General features: G+C 45.3%; 1 protein-coding gene across 2 annotated transcripts in view; it reads left to right on the top strand.

Moving 5' to 3' along the window:
* The first annotated feature begins 524 nt into the window (after positions 1-524).
* The window catches only part of SEMA6D (semaphorin 6D), a 441,595-nt gene continuing 422,423 nt past the window's right edge, over positions 525-19,696 (top strand). For both annotated transcript variants that reach the window (XM_083475634.1, XM_083475637.1), the window contains exon 1: positions 525-764. The gene's annotated coding sequence lies outside the window, so the exon portion shown is untranslated. The remainder of the gene's footprint in view (positions 765-19,696) is intronic.

Below are 19,696 nucleotides of genomic sequence, written 5' to 3'. Positions count from 1 at the left end.
GGCCACATGACCCGGAAGCTGTACGGCGGCTCCCTTGGCCAGTAAAGCGAGATGAGCGCCACAACCCCAGAGTCGGCCACAACTGGACCTAATGGTCAGGGGTCCCTTTACCTTTACTAGGTGGAGCATGGCCAAAAAAGGTTGGGGACCACTGGATTGGTGGTCCTCGAGATCCCTTCCAACCTTACAATTCTAGGGTTACGTTTTATGACCAATGCTCAGCATATTGCAGCATTCCGATGTCTGGAGGGCCACGCGTCCAACACAGCTGTAGTAAGAGGACCTTAAATCGCCCCTCACTGCGTATGTTTGTGTGTGGGTGTCTCTCTCGCGCACGTTTCGCAGCCGGATCCGAATCGAGTCCACCGGCGTCCAGAGCTTGACGCGCGCCTAACTCGCGCAACCTTAGGAGCGCGCGGGCGGGCAGGCGAGGGAAAGCGCATGAGAGGTTGGGGTCTCCTGCCCGCGCGCGCGCCCGCCCGCTCGCCTGCCTGCCTCCCTCCTCGTCGGGAGCCGCCAGGCAGCCGCGAATGGCTGTGGGAGGGCCGAGGAGGCGGGCTCGGCTGAAGTGAAACCGCGAGGGGAGTTTGGCGCGGGCGGAGAGCCTCTTCGCCGCCAGCGGAGACAGACCTCGCCGGGCGGTCGGGGAAAACGACCTAAAGACGCGGGGAGCGGAGCGAGAGCGAGGCCGGCTCCCCGTCGCGGCTGCCGCTGCTTCCCTTCCCTCGCTGCCGTCGGGGCTTCCAGGCGGACTTGGCCAGCCGGTGAGGCAGCGCTGTGGGTGTGGCCGGCGGCGGGTTGGCACCTGGGTCTATTCTTACGTGGGAATGCTCGCTAGAAGCGTTTGGACAGGGGCCGGCGGGGGAGGGGGTGTCTTCTCTAAACGCGACGCAGCCGCCCTCTTCGAAGAGGGCCAAAGTGTTTTTACGCCGGACTCGGGCTGGGCGGCGTCTCCATATCCAGACGAGCTCGCCCGGGTCTACTCGGAAGTAAGTCCAACGGGGCTGGCTCCCGCGTAAGCTTCGGTCCCATTTGTCGCAAAACTGAACAACCCACGCGCGATTTTAATAAGACGACCCCCCAAAAAAAATCCCTCGGTTCTTTCCTCAGCGCGACCCCCCCTCGCCCCCGCCCCATTTCTTTTCTCCTTTGTGATTGTTTCACTCTCTCTTTTCGCAGCCGTGTTGTTCTTGCCCTTCCAAGAAGCTGTTGGGAGACGTTTTGTCTCCTTTCCAGACTTTACCAGCCATGATTTGTGCATCTTGCGTGGAGAGGGAGGGATGGGGGGGTCGCTGTGGCTTCTCAACCTTCCCTTCCTCTCCGCTGCATCTGGAAACTATAGGACGCTGCATATAGAACACGTTGCATAGTATATACCATAATAATATCTGCTAGTAATTGACTCATAGTGGGGAAACTTCCAGCTTATTTTTAAGTGGGGAGGGAAGAAAACGAAGTGTCTCTGCTTGTGGGGGGCGAGGTGGGGTTTTTTGTTTTTATTTTTGTTTTTGCACATTTTTTAGCATCTCTAATTACAAAAAAACTCCACCCTCCTTGATGCTGTATTTCTGGCTCCCATGTCTGTGCACTGTTTTCAGCCTGGCAGTTCCTTCTAATAAATCTTCTGTGCTTTCTTCCTCCTTTCTTGCAATTTTTTTAAGGATGTTTCCACTTTCCAATTACTCTCCCAGCTGGGTACTCGGCAGCTCTATGGTTGATAGGCTGAAGAATTCTTATTCTCTCTTCTTCCTGCACGCCAACACCCCCCCTTCCCCACCTCCTCTGGTGGTTTTCACTTCTCACATTCCCCATCCCTTCAAAGAACCCTGGAGATGGGCTGTTAAAGGTCTCTTCCCTCCCCTGGCTGCCCCCATCCCCCAAAGCTTAAAGGGAGAGAAGCTCGTAGTTCAGACATAATCAATACTGCCTTTGCATCACATGTTCAACCATTCCAAATAGGGTGTGACAGAACACCCATTGGACAGTGTTCCCTTGCTGCTAACCCACAATTCTATTGCCTGTTACCTTGCCTTTGTATTCAGCCGAACATGGTATTGGACCAAAATATTGCAGAAATGATTACGCAACCCAGCATGTCTGCACAAAGTGACAGTGTCTGTGACTGCCACAGGACTTCCAATCCAACCAAACGGCCCTTCTGGGACATATATATTTTTTGAGTTTGACAGTTGTGGATGGAGTTGCTAAGCTCTCTGGTCTACTGAGGCGGAGAGTTCCTAAGCCGGCCTTTCTCCCTAGGGAGATGCAGTACATCAGAACATCTCTGTTGAAAGTCCCAGCTTGATTTCAAAGGGGAAATTTAGCTTGTGGGTGTGTGTGGCTGCAAGTGAGCTGCTAACTTTATACAGAGAATGGCGGTGGGAGGATAACACCGCTGGAGGTTGCCTTTAACATGGGAAATAAATACATTACAATTCACAGAGGGGTGATTTTGTTCATTTTTGTTGTAGCACCTTAAAGACCCAAGCGATTTATGTTGGCAGAAGCCTTTCTGTAGGGTTGGTGAAGTAGATTCTAGTCCATGAATGCTGATGCCATAATGAATGTGTTTAGTCTTTTGGGTGTTCGCCATACCTTTTGAAGTATTTCACAGGAGTTAAAGCTTCTTTTATTTTATTTTTTTCAAAGCTTGCATGTATGCACACTTTGATTCTTTTGTGGTGGCTGTTCTCTAACACCTCCCCTACTATCGCCCTTTACTGGTTATCTAAATCCTCTGATTTCTTAACCGTCCAAGCTGAGTACCGCTTAAAACTGGTTAGAAATCGTATGCATTTTGGTGGTTTCCATTTTCACTGCCATTCTTACATTAAAATCACAGCGTTTGGTTGACTTGCTATTGATCTTCTTTTGGTGTCTGTCTGGGCCCTGCATTCGTACTGCTTGAATGTAACAATAACACGGATTCTTTTTCAAGTGGATTTTGATTAGGAGAGAAACTGGGACATAAATGCATACGACAATCCAGCCTGAATGACCTTTTGATTTCCGAATTTCCAGCTTTAAATGCAAAATGGACTTTTCTAGCTTTTATTTCTGTTTGCTCTCTCTCTCTCTTTTTAAAATACGAAAATTCAGTCAGCAAATTCTGTACATCTTTCGAGAATGTGGTGTAGCTGCAGCTGATCAAAATGTTTAGACTTGTCAACTAACAGTGCTTAGTACTTGTGTTATAAACTGCATTTTAAAGAAAGTATTCGTTTTACTTAAATCCAGTCATTGCAGACATATTTATGTATATGTTAGGTTCAGTGGCATAGCGTGGGCTGTCAGCACCCGGGGCAAGGCAAGTAATTTGCGCCCCCTAACCCGTGGATTTGCGCCCCCTAACCCGTGGATTTGCGCCCCCTAACCCGTGGATTTGCGCCCCCTAACCATAACCCCCAGATGTTGCGCCCGGTGCGGCCGGGCCCCCCTGCACCCCCCACGCTACGCCACTGGTTAGGTTGCTACAATCCTTTTCCCTTGGAGAAATTCCCATTGAACTCAGTAGATATTATTCCACACACACCCCCAGTCGATTCCACTGCAAAAACTGCAGCTCAGTGCATACTGATAAGGATATCATAACAATGGGACTCAGTGAGTTGTACTTCTGTGTAGATGAGTTTAGGATTGCATTGCACAGAAAGACATGTAGAGGCTTATAAAATGATGCGTCTCCAGTGTGGTGTAGTGGTTAAGAGCGGTAGTCTCGTAATCTGGGGAACCGGGTTCGCGTCTCCGCTCCTCCACATGCAGCTGCTGGGTGACCTTGGGCCAGTCACACTTCTTTGAAGTCTCTCAGCCCCACTCACCTCACAGAGTGTTTGTTGTGGGGGAGGAAGGGAAAGGAGAATGTTAGCCGCTTTGAGACTCCTGAAGGGGAGTGAAAGGCGGGATATCAAATCCAAACTCTTCTTCTTCTTCTTGGGGAAAGTGGATAGAGAGACATTCCACCCCTCCCTCATGATACTAGAATGTCGAGTGGTTGTCCAAATTGATTGGCAGTAGATCTGGGCAGATGAAAGTCATTTGTGATGGGTTTATAGATGATGTGATGGCAGCTAGCTTAGGCAGCTGTAAAAGGTGGTTGGCCCAACTTATGAAAGAGGCTAGGGAGTGAGCACCACTGAATGAATGCATTGGACAGGTCAGCGGCAGTAACTTCCATTGGGATAGTCTGTGAAAACCTACACCCAGGTTGAATGCTTTCGACTTGTCTTGTGAAAATGAAGAAATTCTGTACATCAGTTAGACTGAACTGGAAGAAATTTGGCCCTAGGAGTTTTCATAAGAGAGATGTTTCCAAATGAAGAACTGTGAGAGGAGAGAGACTTTGCTGGCCATCAGGCAGTGGATTTTCCCACCTGTTTTGCCCCACCCTCCAGCCCTAGGAGTCTTTCCCAGACCATGACTCTGAGAACAGCAGAAACAGTTGTGAAAAGAGAAGCAGAGTTCAGGGATATTTTTTAAAAAATGATTTTATAAATTTTGTGTCTCCGTTTCTCAATTTGATCCTTTTAGATGGTTTTCCATGCATTGCGACTGGTTGTTATTTTTATTGATTATAGTTTAGCAATTATTTTTTGTAATTGTATACTGTTTATAGTTTGCTGATATTTTATTTTACTGTTTACTATTCTAATGGATTGCTGAATATTGCTTTCTTTGATACAAGTTGTTTATTTAAAAGTTAAATTTTTATTAAGTTTTACTGTATTGGATCAGATTGTTATCAGGTGTGTGATATTTGCTGTCTATTTTGTTGTTTCTTCAGCTTGTAAACTGCCTTGTGTATAGTAATATAGAAAGGCGGGATACAAATTAAAAGTGAAATGAAATGAAAATATAGTTTGCTGTTTCGCAGCAGCAGACTAACAAAAGTCGAGCACACTGTGACTCTGACCTCATCTGCCCTTTCCATTTCAAGCAATCTTATACCACTTTACAGATAGGTAGCCGTGTTGGTCTGCCATAGTCAAAATAAAAAAATTCCTTCCAGTAGCACCTTAAAGACCAACTAAGGGTTGGTCTTTAAGGTGCTACTGGAAGGATTTTTTTTATTTATACCACTTTAAACAGCCATGGCTCCTCCTTGACACCTGACAAAGAATTCTGGGAACTGTAGGTTGTTAGTGGTGCCAAGAGTTATTTGGAGACCCCCATTCCCCTGGCAGAGTTACAGTTCCCAAAGTGTTTTAACAACCAATCCTTCTTTTTAAGGAGCTCCAGGAATAGTAGCTCTGTGAGGCTAATAGGGATATCCCAACAACTCTCAGGGATGCGGGTGGTGCTGTGGGTTAAACCACAGAGCCTAGGACTTGCCGATCAGAAGGTCGGCAGTTCAAATCCCCGCGACGGGGTGAGCTCCCATTGCTCAGTCCCTGCTCCTGCCAACCCAGCAGTTCGAAAGCACCTCAAAGTGCAAGTAGATAAATAGGTACCATTCCGGTGGGAAGGTAAACGGTGTTTTCGTGTGCTGCTCTGGTTCACCAGAAGCGGCTTAGTCATGCTGGCCACATGACTCGGAAGCTGTCTGCGGACAAACACCGGCTCCCTCGGCCTATAGAGCAAGACGAGCGCACAACCCCAGAGTCGGTCACGATGGTCAGGGGTCCCTTTAACAACTCTCAGCACCTTAAATAATGACAGCTCCCAGGATTCTTTGGGGAAAGCCAGGAATGTTTGAACTGGCATGGTACTGCTTTTAAGTGTATAGTACAGAAGCAGCCTTAATTGCATAGGATCACATCTTTATCAACTTTATCAAGGTTCTTCAGAGGCTATCTGGAACCTCTGTTCCAGAACCTTTCCGAGTCCAGTGGCTGCACTCTTTGCTGGGCAAGCTTTTGGAGCCACATGCCAGTAGAGAGCAGGGCCAGAGGCCGAAGGAGGTGGAGTGATTAATATAAACATTGTGTTGGTACAGTAGAATTGTTTCTAAGCATCCTCACACGTCTTGCTCCATCTACCATCCAGGCAAGCAAGAGTTGTGATCAGAATTCAAGGATACTTTCCAACTTGGCAACACACACTCCCATTCAAAGCACATGAATTAAGGCGGGTGAAGGACATGGCCTCTTGAAGGAGGGTTTGGCTGGGGGTGGGATGTGTCCTGGAGAGAGTTTCTAAGGCCAGATAAAGAGGCATGAAGGAGAGAGCATTTGGGAAGGAGCTGAATTGGTGTCCCCATGTCCCTTGCAACCTTTGCAAGGACATCTCCATGATCCTTAAAAAGAAGGATTGGTTGTTAAAATACTTTGGGAACTGTAACTCTGTGAGGGGAATGGGGTTCTCCGAATAACTCTTGGCACCGTTAACAACCTACAGTTCCCAGAATTCTTTGTCAGGTGGTATATAAGTGGTATAAGACTTGAAATGGAAAGTGCAGATGAGGTCAGAGTCACAGTGTGCTCGACTTCTGTTAGTCTGCTGCAGCAAAACAGCAAACAATATTTTCAGTGCCTCTCCCCACATCCCTTCAACCAGCCACCCAAAGAATTGGAGCAGCAGCCAAGGGAGTGAGCAGGCGGGCTCCTAGACACTCCAAGCCAAGGTGGAGAAGCACAATTTTTTGCCCCCCCCCCCCCCCCGCTGGTCTGCATTGTTGGCACAAGTCAACCTGGCCAACTCCTATGCCCCTGATGAAGGGCTATGCTTGACAACTAGGCCTGAGGCCCCTGGCACTTGCACATATGCATTGTGCCCCTGTATGGTATGCCAGTTGTGTGCTCCGAGGGGTGAAAGAGAGGGATGTGAAAGAGATTTTGCCTTAAGGGCTCTGTTTGTGGGGTCCCTGAAGGTATCTAGCTAGCCACTCTGGAATACAATATGCTGGTCTGATCCAGTAGGACTCTACTTTCATGTTCTATCAAGGCACTTGTTGGATATATATATATATAGTACCTGCTTTGCTTTAGAAGCATTGCAGAATTGAATGTTCTCACACCATCCATAGCTGTGCACTTCAGGGTTCTGAAGCACTTTTGTTATCGTTCTTGCATCAGCCCTGCAATTTCAGCCAATGTTGTTCCCTTCAGATTTCAGGATGGGGAAAAAGTGTCTGAACCTGAGAGAATAGTGACTGGCATGAGGGCCACCTAGTGATTTCGTGGCTGAAGAGAGATTTGAACTCGGCTCCCAGATCTTACCATGATATCCTATGCATGTTTCCTCAGAAATAAGCTGTTCTGTGTCTAGAACGTGTGTTTAGGATTTCTGCCTTAACTCTGACAGTGTTCTCATGTTGAGAGCAGGAAAAGTGCCTTTGCTGAAACAGTTACTGGATTTGTGCTTCTGTTTGAAGAAAGGAACCATTGTTGACTTTCATTATCTAGCAGCCACGGGGAGATTGACAGGTTACAAATTGCCAATCCATAAAGGATTTGGGCAGGAGATAGTTTTATTACTTATTAAATTATATACGCAAAAGTGTTCATTTTTTGGGGCCATTATGTTGTCTGCTCCCAATTGAAATCACTGAGATAATTAGCAGATCCCAGGCAATCACATGTTCTGCTATTCATATGGTCAATTGACACTTAAAAACAAACAAACCATTGCACAATTCAAGCAGGTAAGCCTGTGAATAATCTCTTCTTCCTGCTTTCCCTGGGACATATTATGAAACACAGCCTGCTTTCGTGGATAGCAAGGAAGTTGTTGATTTCACCCTGGGCCAATGTGATATAGTAGTTAGTCTGTTGGATTGGGATCTGGGAGGCCGTGCGATTCAAACCCTGCTCAGCCATGAAGCTCACTGGGAAATCATGAGGCATTCATAGTCTCAGAGCCTAACCTAATTTGTTGGAATAAAAAAATTCCTTCCAGTAGCACCTTAAAGACCAACTAAGTTAGTTCTTGGTATGAGCTTTCGTGTGCATGCACACTTCTTCAGATACCATGCACACGAAAGCTCATACCAAGAACTAACTTAGTTGGTCTTTAAGGTGCTACTGGAAGGAATTTTTTTATTTTGACTATGGCAGACCAACACGGCTACCTATCTGTAACTAATTTGTTGGGTTCTTGTGAGGATGGAAAGTGGAGAACAATGTATGCCTCCATAAGTACCTCACTATATTTCTTTATTGTTACATTTTATTGTAATAATAATAATAAAACCACTCCTTGTTCCCCCACCCAACCATTTTATCCTTGCATCAACCTGCAAGGTGGGCAAGGCTAAGAAAGTGCATCAGAGTTCAAATTGCTTCACAGTGTAGACCTATATATGTCTATTTTGAAGTAAGCCATTGGGTCCATTGAGGCTTTGTTGTTGTTATTTAGTCGTTTAGTCGTGTCCGACTCTTCGTGACCCCATGGACCAGAGCACGCCAGGCACTCCTGTCTTCCACTGCCTCCCGCAGTTTGGTCAGACTCATGTTTGTAGCTTCGAGAACACCGTCCAACCATCTCGTCCTCTGTCGTCCCCTTCTCCTTGTGCCCTCCATCTTTCTCAACATCAGGGTCTTTTCCAGGGAGTCTTCTCTTCTTGTGAGGTGGCCATTGAGGCTTACTCCCAGGTAAATAGGATGGCAGCTGTGCTGTATTTCAATTCTCACTAGAGCTTGTTGGCTCCAATCCAACACTTGAACCACTACAGTCCGTGAGAATTTCCTAAGCTGCTTCTTTCTTGATGAATAGCCTGGTTCTCATACCTGGAACGAAAAATAAATCAGATTCTGTGTCGCATATCTTCATAGCAGAGGCTGGAATCCCTGGTCAAACTTTACTTGGATGTAAGCCCCATTGAGGCTGTTTACTTATTATTCTTTATGTTCCACTTTTGCTCCAAGAAGTTCAAGGATGCTTCTCTCCATTGCCATTTTATCCTCACAGCAACCCTGTGAGGGAGATTAGTCTGAAGGTCTGTGACTGGCCCAATGTAAGCTGGTCAGCTTGCATACTTGTATGGTGTCAGAGCCATAACTGGAGAGACTGTTGTGCCCTTGGCAGCCCTTGGCAGCCCTTGGCATGAGCTGTATCTCTGCCCCAACCCTCCCCCCCCCAAAAAAAAATCATTTTACTACAATAGCCACATTGGAAACTAATACATTTTACATGACGTACAGTAAGTACTCAGAAGCATCCAGAGTGAGGGTGAGGCAGGGAGGAAGGGCGAAAAAAAATGCACAAATCGTGCAAAATGCACAAATGTCACAAATGTGCAAAAGGGATGGGAACCTTTTCTTGTGTTTGATCTTGCCACTACGGTGGCGGCTCGGTGATGCACCCATGTACGTCACACACTCCATAGTCTCCAGCAGTCTGCCTTCATACCACCTTGCTATTTCTCCCACCGCTCAGCTCCCAGCTCTTGTCTAAACTCATGACCTTACACAGATCACACAGAGGCAGATTTCTGGGGTGATTTTATTTTTTTTGCAAAAAACAAAAGCAAACAAACAAACAAACCACCTCTGCCACTGTGTGTAGTGCTTTGCAGAGTCCTTGCCCTAAAGAGTTTACAACCTGAAATTCAGCACAAAGGAAATATTGGGAGGGATTAGATAGAGAAGCAATATATGCTTGTTTCTGTTCCTGCCTGGACTGATGGAATCACCCAGTGACTTTGGCCTCATCTGCACCATACATTTAAAGCTCTGTTATATCACTTTTAATGGTTATGGTTTTGTCAGAAGTGTCCCGGGAACTATAGTTGGTTAAGGGAGCTGAGAGTTGTTGGGAGACCCCTCACACAGCTACAGTTGCCTGCGCCCTTGACAAACTAGTTACCAGGATTCTTGGGAGAGAAACCATGACTGTTATATTACTGTTACAGATAGGTAGCCGTGTTGGTCTGCCATAGTCAAAATAAAAAAAATTCCTTCCAGTAGCACCTTAAAGACCAACTAAGTTAGTTCTTGGTATGAGCTTTCGTGTGCATGCACACTTCTTCAGATACACTGAAACAGAAGTTGCCAGACCCTTCTATATAGTGAGAAGGTGGGGAGGGGTATTACTCAGAAGGGTGGTGGGAATGGGAGATTGGCAGATAGCTGAGATGAGCCTGTAGACGACTCCTAACGACTGTAATAGGTCTTATAGGAAAAGGCAAGGGGTGAGAAGGTGAGAAATGGCTTAGTCATGTATAATGAGATAATCCAATGTCTTTGTTCATACCAGGTCTCTCCATGGTTTTAAGTTTGGTAATGAATTGCAATTCAGCAGCTTCTCTTTCCAGTCTATTTCTGAAATTCCTTTGTAGTAAAACAGCTACTTTGAGATCTTGTATAGAATGTCCTGGGGGATTGAAGTGTTCTCCTACTGGTTTCTCTGTTTTGTGATTCTTGATGTCAGATTTATGTCCGTTTATTCTTTGGCGTAAGGTTTGGCCTGTTTGTCCAATATAGAAAGCTGAAGGACACTGTTGGCATTTGATGGCATACACAATGTTAGACGATGACAATGTTAGATGATGTTATATTACTGTTTGTGGAGGTGATCCGAGCCTATAGTAGATTGAAGGAACTAAGGGAGCGGTTCTCAACCTGTGGGTCCCTCCCCATATGTTGTTGGACTACAACTCCCATCATCCCTGAATTCTGGCCTTGCTAGCTAGGGGTGATGGGAGTTGGAGTTCAACAACATCTGGGAACCCACAGGTTGAGAAAGGCTGAACTAAGGGCTGGTGCTAACTTTTCATAGAAATGTTGGGTTTTGAGAAGGGGTATGAGGGAAGTAAGAGATGTAATGTCCCACAGGTGTCTTGGGAAGCAGCTCCAAACACACTGGGCAAGAGACTTTTGGGTGACTGAGGATGATTCATTGATTATTTAATTTCTTTACTGCTTAGTATATTAAAAAAAATATCTCTGAGTGGGGTACAAAAAACTGAAGCAGCAGCAGGCAACTTCAAAAAACTTCAAAAATACACAGTTGCATAAAAAAAAGTTTCATTGAGACAAAATTGCTAGGATATATAAATCAATATAAATTCATTTTCCTTCTGACACACCCTCCCTTTCAGCCTATGGGCAAAGCAATTTATTTATTTAAATTGAAATACTACCCTTCATCTGTAGATCTTAGGGTGGTTTGCAATATAATATTACAATATTAAAAACACACACAAAATACATAATAAAAATAAGTACAAAATCAATAATAATAATAATAATAATAATAATAATAATAATTTATTATTTATACCCCGCCCATCTGGCTGGGTTTCCCCAGCCACTCTGGGCTGCTTCCAAAAGAATATTAAAATACTATGATACATCAAACATTAAAAGCTTCCCTAAACAGGGCTGCCTTCAGATGTCTTCTAAAAGTCTGGTAGTTGTTGTTCTCTTTGACATCTGGTGGGAGGGCGTTCCACAGAGCAGGTGCCACTACTGAGAAGGCCCTCTGCCTGGTTCCCTGTAACTTGGCTTCTCGCAGTGAGGGAACCGCCAGAAGGCCCTCGGAGCTGGAGCTCAGTGTCTGGGTAGAACGATGGAGGTGGAGACGCTCCTTCAGGTATACAGGACCGAGGCCGTTTAGGGCTTTAAAGGTCAGCACCAACATTTTGAATTGTGCTCGGAAACGTACTGGGAGCCAATGTAGGTCTTTCAAGACCGGTGTTATATGGTCTCGGCGGCCGCTCCCAGTCACCAGTCTGGCTGCTGCATTCTGGATTAGTTGTAGTTTCCGGGTCACCTTCAAAGGTAGCCCCACGTAGATCCTTCCCCCTCCCACAACACATTTAAAAGGGCATGGGATGCCAATCAGCCAAAGCTAGACCTGGTCTCCATTCTTATTTATATAAATACAGGGTTGTTAAGTTGAAATTAATGGGTCTGTGTTATTCATGCGTATTAAGTTCAGTGGGTCTACTCTGAGTAGGACTAGTATTGGATGCAACCCATGGTACTGGTTAATATAAGCAAACCAAACACAAAATCTCTCCTCTCTCCTCCCCAGACACTAGCAACCTTGAATCGGAGGTCAGAGTAATAAGAAAATGAATGTGAGCAAACCTTGCATTCATTTCCAGGCAGTTCGGGTCTGGAAGCTTTCTGTTGAGCATGCCGAGACTGTTGCACCAGGGCGTGGAGGAAGAGCTCTGGTGCTGATTAAATCTGCTTAAGAGCAGAGGGCATGTCACATACACAAAGAGAGGTCGGGATTAACTAAATGAGAATGCTGACTGTTTCTTTTGACCTTGCAAAATCCAGTGAGGTGCTGATTTTCAAGGGCATCTGAGAAAAATTTAAGTGAGCCGGTTGCCAGGATTGCAAAGGTGGTAGAATTCTTTATGAAATAGATTGTTAAAGCAATTTATTTAATGCTTCGTTTTAACTTGCAGGTATTCTTAAAATAATAATCATCATCTGCTTTTATTTGTGTAAAACATAATCCTTCTGATCTAAAGGTCCTGCTGGGTAGCACTATACAGTGTGAACAATATCTGCATGCCTAGCAATAGGAGGATTGATGGAGAAATTTGATTCAGTACACATAAAAAGCCAAATCTGTCAAATTCATACTTCCCAAAACAATATGTGAAACAGAAGCACAGCTGTCCTTCAAAATTTGCACTTTATCTGAATTTTGCGATGCAGTTCTCCACTCACTGTTTACAGAAGTGCATAACTTAAGGGTAAAGGTAAAGGTAAAGGGACCCCTGACCATTAGGTCCAGCCGTGGCCGACTCTGGGGTTGCGGCGCTCATCTCGCTTTATTGGCCAAGGGAGCTGGCGTACAGCTTCCGGGTTATGTGGCCAGCATGACTAAGCCGCTTCTGGCAAACCAGAGTAGCACACAGAAATGCCGTTTACCTTCCCGCTGGAGCGGTACCTATTTATCTACTTGCACTTTGACGTGCTTTCGAACTGCTAGGTTGGCAGGAGCAGGGACCGAGCAACAGGAGCTCACCCCATTGCAGGGATTCGAACCACTGACCTTCTGATCAGCAAGTCCTAGGCTCTGTGGTTTAACCCACAGCGCCACCTGCGTCCCCAACTTAAGGGTAGTCGTCCATAAAAATGAATATATTGGTGAAAATGACACACAAAAGTCCATTATGTTATGGAACATTATTTGCAAAAGCATGTGCATTAGTCAGAGCTGTCTACAAAACATGACTATTAAGAGCAATTCGCACTGAAATGCTGGTGAATTTTCACGAGGACTTTTTAATGCAAATTGCTGCAAAATGTGGAAAACTGAATTTAAAATTGAAAAAAATAGAACCAAAATTGACAGATACTTCCGTCCCTAGGGTAGAATAGCTACTCCACAAGTGCAACAGCTTGTTGTTAGCAGCCTGTTCTTGTGGGCGAGATAATAATCTTTAAATTCCCATGTAGTAAGTAAATGGGATATTTTGTTGTTATTGTTGATTATTTAGATTTCTTTCCCACCTGTCATCATGATGGAAAACTAATCCTAACCCTAACCCAGCCTAATTACAACAATTTAAAAATACAGTTGGTTAAAATCAATTACAGTCCAGTGAGTATGGTGGGCTCTAATATATAGTTTTTACAGGATTGGGTAAAGAGCTGTGTCTTCATCTTAGGGCAGAAACTGCATAGTGAAGGTGCCTTCTGTGGGGAAGGGGCTGCCACAAAGAATGTCCTCTCTTGGGCTGCCATGTCCTGAACTTCTAAAGGTGGTGACCAGAGGTCAATGAGGATAGGAACTGGAGTCCCAACACCATCGGGGGAACACCAGGTTAAAAAAGGCTGTCATATACAATCTTTTCAGATGTTTCCTTAAAACATTCTTAGAGCATGCACCCTGGGTCATAGCTCAGTAGTAGACTGCATTATTTATATGATTGTTATTGTTTAGTCGTTTAGTTGTGTCTGACTCTTCGTGACCCCATGGACCAGAGCACGCCAGGCACTCCTGTCTTCCACTGCCTCCCGCAGTTTGGTCAAACTCATGCTGATAGCTTCTTTACAGCATTGGACTTTCCTTTCGCTTCCAGGCATATCCACAACTGAGTGACCTTTTGGGTTTGGCCCAGCCGCTTCATCAGTTCTAAATCTACTTGTACTTGCCCTCTGCTCTTCCTCAGTAGCATGTTGAGCGCCTTCCGACCTGAGGGGCTCATCTTCCAGCATCATAACTTTTATATGCCTGTTGTCTTTGTCCATGGAGTTTTCTTGGCAGGGATACTGGAGTGGCTTGCTGGTTCCTGCTCCAGGTGGATCACGTTTGGTCAAAACTCTCTACTATGACCTGTCCATCTTGGGTGGCCCTGCACAACATAGCTCATAGCTTCTCTGAGTTATTCAAGCCCCTTCGCCACGGCAAGGCAGTGATCCATAAAGGGGGATTTATATGACAGAATCCTAGAATTGTAGAGTTGGAAGGGACTGTGAGGGCCATCTAGTCCAACCCCTTGCAATGTATGAATCTTTTGCCCAACGTGGGGCTTGTACCCACAACCCTGAGATCAAGCGTCTTATGCTTTACCAACTGAGCTTAATCCCTGTCACTTATAGTTAAAGTATATTCAGCCTTTTGAAATAACAGTTCAATTATGCATTTGCAGCAAAAGAGCTTCCCTCCCATTTGCAATATGCTCTTGATGGAATTTGTTACTTGCTTATGCCATAGCCACAGATGTCATACAATGCAATGATAGAGCAAGGCAAGACAGCTAATGGTTTGGTTCCACTTGCAATTTTGCTTGTTTTATAACTGTCACGGTTTTATCTGGTTTGGTTTTTTAAATTGTATCTTACGATGTTGTAACTTTGTGGGACCTTGCAATGAAATGCAAAATCAATCAATCAATCAAACAAACAAACGAATAGCAAATAAACACAGGGTTGCTATATTGTCGGGTTTTACCTACCGGTGTCCATTTGCACCATGTTCAGGCCCAGATTCCCAGTGACCATTAAAGATAGAATGCTCGTCTTTAGTCCACGTAGAACCAGTGATATGCACCTATTCAGGATTACATACTGGGTCTTTTTTTCTGTCTGATCAGAAAGGCTTAGTGCGGGTTACAATATCAAACCAAATCCCCTGTCAAGTAGCAAAGCTTATACCATTGTTACAAATGAAATTGTGGTGGCCACCCGGGCTAAGGTGGTAGGATGCTTAAGGTTACCAATGGCTGAGTGAGATCTGAACTAGGGACTCCTTTACTTCCAGCTTATTTTCTGAACCAATGAGAACACAGAAACACTTTCTTCTACAGAGCCAAACTATTGGTCAGTTGTGCTCAGTGTTGTCAACACTGACTGGTGCTACCACTGAGCTATGATCCTTCCTCTATCAGTGCTACACCACCTAGCTTTGATGATTAATCTTATTGCCCGGCTTTTCTGTTTCCTGGCTCTGTGCACCTTACTCCCTATGCCCCAGGGATATGGGTCTTTTTAGTGTCCAAGAGGACAGACAGAGAGTCAGAGGTGGCAGTAGAAGACCCAAACACCCACCTCCTGGCATCAAGCTGTTACAGCTTGCATCTCTCTCTCAGCTTTGGGATGCTTAAAAGGACCTGCAGTCTTGGGTGTGGAAGGGAGAGTTTGTTATCTCATGGGGGGCATCAAAGGAGCCTCTGTGTTGCATTATTATTTTTATCTAAGCTGTGTTGGATGATTCTTCAGGATTGAGAGGTCAGCTGGACATCAGATAAATAAATACCGTTATTAATTCCAACTTGGAAATATATTTTATAAAAGCATTGGGGTTGTTTGCAATGCTCGTATCTCCCTTTTGCTCTTAATATCCTCCTCTCTACCCCCCTCCCCATTTTCTCTTAGTATCTCAGAGATCATAATATTTTATTCTCTCTCCTCTTTATTTACTCTCCCTTTTAATGCCATCTTCTAGTGTGCCCTACATTATGATTCCTCCTTGGTGCATCAGGCCAATTCTTGGACGTTCTGAATATATTATTCCTACTGATCGTTATTTCATTTTCAATCTAATCAATTCCAAATCCAATGTTCCATTTGCTCCCAGGTTCCCATAGCTAACTTGATCAATTCTTTCTTCTGTTGCTCAATCAATCATGCCTTGGGTCATCCTTCCAGTCCTTGAACAACATTAATTACATAGGAACCGTATCCAATATAGCCAACCATTCCTCACTGCGACTTTCCCACCGTGCACAATTAAGGACAAGTTAATGGCGTGATGGGACTGAACAAAGGGTGCCATGGTGTGATGGTGACTTGAGTCGCATTGATGCTTTGGACAGCTTCATAGTTATTTTCAACATCTGGTGCTTATTTTATGATTGATTGGCCACATTCCCTTATGGACATCCTTGTGGGGTCTGCATGTCAGTGTGGGCAGAGGCAAAAGTGAGTGAAGAACTAATGCAAAACTTCCCTTTGCATGGCTGGAATGAAGCTTGCTGTGCAGTCGGAAAGACATCTCCCTCTATCTGGTTTAGCAAGAGGCAGCATCACAGTTCTGTGACATATTCCAGACAGGCTAAAGCGCTTAAGGAGGCGGTGGAGCAGGGCTTGTGAGGGATATGCTCAGGGGAGAATCGCGAGGGCCAGGCAGCCCTAAAACCAGAGGTTCCACACCCCTGCGTCAGCAGATAATATCCCATAATGCCATGTTACCTTGGGCTTGCCTTGCATGTATCTTTACTAGAAACGATAAACCAGAACAGACATTATTGCAACGGGCACAGTTGCTTTATAAACAACAATATGACTTTGCTTCATTTGAGGAAATGGGTGAAAACTAATTAATGCTGATACTATCTTGCTCGCTTTGGGGGATTAGCGAGAACAGCACAGTATACTATTATGATGAAAAATACTGTGGTACATAAAATGGTGTGAAATAAGTGTGAGTGGCTGGGAGCGCCAGTTACAGAAGTGTAGGGGAGTAAAATGGTGTGTTTTTAGAAATTACCAGTGGCGTAGCGTGGGTTGTCAGCACCCGGGGCAAGGAAAGTAATTTGCGCCCCCTAACCCGTGGATTTGCGCCCCTAACCCTAACCCCCAGATGTTGTGCCCGGTGCGGCCGCCCCCCCCTGCACCCCCACGCTACGCCACTGGAAATTACATAGGCCATGTAAACCACATTGTCTTGACCGTAAGCTTAAACAGTTCCCAGTAGAGATACAGATAGATGTTGTATATAGGTTGACCCTTGGGAGTTCAGTAGGGAAACTGCAGCACACCAGGAACAGAGGAGGTATCACATGCAAATAGTTTGGGCCTCGTTAGAACTGTAGGTGAGCAAGGGGTCTGGCATGCAATAGTTACCTTTCTTGATGGAGGAGGAGCAAAAGGAAGCAGTTCCTTGATTTGTCCCTCTGATCTATGGCAACATGGGCAAAGCTGGGTCCAAGACCCTGTGATGGTTTTGAGTGGTGGAATCTCTGAAAGTTAGGAAGAATCAGTTTCTGCTTCCTGCCATGCAGATTCAGCTGGCCTTCAGACTTCCTTTGCCAGAAAGGCCCAGAGTTATCCTACATATATAGTGGTACCTTGGGTTAAGAACTTAATTCGTTCTGGAGGTCCGTTCTTAACCTGAAACTGTTCTTAACCTGAGGTACCACTTTAGCTAATGGGGCCTCCCGCTGCTGCTGTGCTGCCAGAGCAGGATTTCTGTTCTCATCCTGAAGCAAAGTTCTTAACCTGAGGTACTATTTCTGTGTTAGTGGAGTCTGTAACCTGAAGCGTCTGTAACCTGAAGCATCTGTAACCCGAGGTACCACTGTACTTGGTTCCTTGAGGTGGGAAGATTCCTTTCAGGTGATTCTGGCTTGTGGTTCCTTGCAAGGATACTGCCTATTAAAAAAACATGTCTGAGAAGCAAGGAGATGTGGAAATTAAATAAGGGGGATTAGCTAGGCAGAAGGAAGAAATGTTTTCTGTCCACAAGGTTGGAGCAAGCTTGGAAAAGAATCACGCAGAGCTGTCTTCTGGAAAGAAGGATGGGCTATGGAACAGCTTGAGTGGAAAAGATTGAGCTATTTCCATACCACCCTTCATCCAATGATCACAGGGTGGTTTACCATATAAAAACACAAAAATACATAACATAGTAACAAACAAAAGCAAAACCTCCTCCCAGGTACTGAGAGATATCCATTTATAGCAGGCATGGCCAAACTTGGCCCTCCAACTGTTTTGGGACTACATTTCCCATCATCCCTGACCACTGGTCCTGTTAGCTATGGATGATGGGAGTTGTAGTCCCAAACCAGCTGGAGGGCCAAGTTTGGCCATGCCTGATTTATAGGAAAGTGGCTTCCTGATGGGTATTAGCTCTAACACAGAAGGCAATCTCCTGAAGGACAGGGCTGGGTGACAGGGACATTTCATGGTAATTTAACCAAAGTACTGAGCTCCTGTCTTCCGGTCCCAGCTCCTGCCCACCTAGCAGTTCGAAAGCACCCTTAAGTGCAAGTAGATAAATAGGTACCGCTTTATAGCGGGAAGGTAAACGGCGTTTCCGTGCGCTGCGCTGATGCTGGCTCGCCAGCTGCAGCTTCGTCACGCTGGCCATGTGACCCGGAAGTGTCTCCGGACGGCGCTGGCCCCTGGCCTCTTAAGTGAGATGGGTGCACAACCCTAGAGTCGGACACGACTGGCCCATACGGGCAGGGGTACCTTTACCTTTACCCTTTCACTGAGTTTTTATAGTCATACCAGTACATCCTTCATGCTGCGTAGTGGCAGAGTAGTCATGAAGGTTATCTGGCCAATAAGAACTCACAGCCAGGTGACTGAAGCGTGTTTCACAGAGAATAGTGGAGGCATTTCCCCAAAAATGTAAATTGAGACTTAGTCCAATCACTGGGAGAAGTGCTTTTTGAAGGATGCCTTATTGCTACTGCCCAGGGTTAACAAATGTTAAGTAAAGCCATCTTCTTGCGTTCAATATAGCAGATGTTCAAGGGAATGACCAATTCGTTTTGCACTGAGGTGATCCACTATGCATATATGTTGTCGCAGGGAAATTTATCTGTGCAGCAGCTACTATGGAGAGGATATCTGGTACAAACCAATAGTGCTTCCTCCAAAGACATGATGCCTTCAAGGCTTGAGCTTTGCTTATTAGTGCCATGCTTATTGCTCAGAACAAAGCCAAAACATCACATGGATCCAGGGGATGTGCAGAATTCCAGCTGAACTGAGCTTCTCTGTAGCAATGGCTGGCTGGGGTCCTGTGCATGGCAGGGCTCCCAAGCTTGGCAAGGAGTAGAGGTGAGATGGCAGAAATGTCATCCTAATATCCCACCAGCCAGGCAGCACCGGCCCTAATGCTACTTAGTGTGAGATAAACATGAAATGGCAGTAAACTGCCAGTGGCTGATATTGCTATTAGCTGATTTAGTACAATTGCTAAGACTAAAATTATGTGTCAGAAAATCCCTGGTTTGAGTCTTCTCTCTGTGCATTCTCTTGGACTCCCTCCCATTTGCAGCATGATGCTAATAATAAGCAGTAATAATTGCTGATTTGGCATAATGGCTAAGAGATCAATGCATTGGGAAATCCCTTCCTTGAATCTTGTCTTTGCGCTTGCACTCAGCCTCCTTCCCATTGGTAGTATAGTGGTAATAGTAATAAATAATAAGAGCTGATTTAGCTAAGTGAATAATGTGTGTATCAGGAAATCCCTGGCTTTCATAGTGTGTCAAAACGTCTTTTCTGTTGGTATTAGTACTGGCCTGTCTTGTTTATGTTGCTTCTGGTGCTGAGCAGAAGTGTTTAGTCTCAGTGACTTTCACTAAAAAAAGGCAAAGGATGGGGGGGGA

This window comes from Podarcis liolepis, assembly GCF_965112155.1.
Source record: "Podarcis liolepis genome assembly, chromosome: 14".
NCBI classification, from domain to species: domain Eukaryota; kingdom Metazoa; phylum Chordata; class Lepidosauria; order Squamata; family Lacertidae; genus Podarcis; species Podarcis liolepis.
This window is presented reverse-complemented; position numbering and strand designations above follow the sequence as displayed.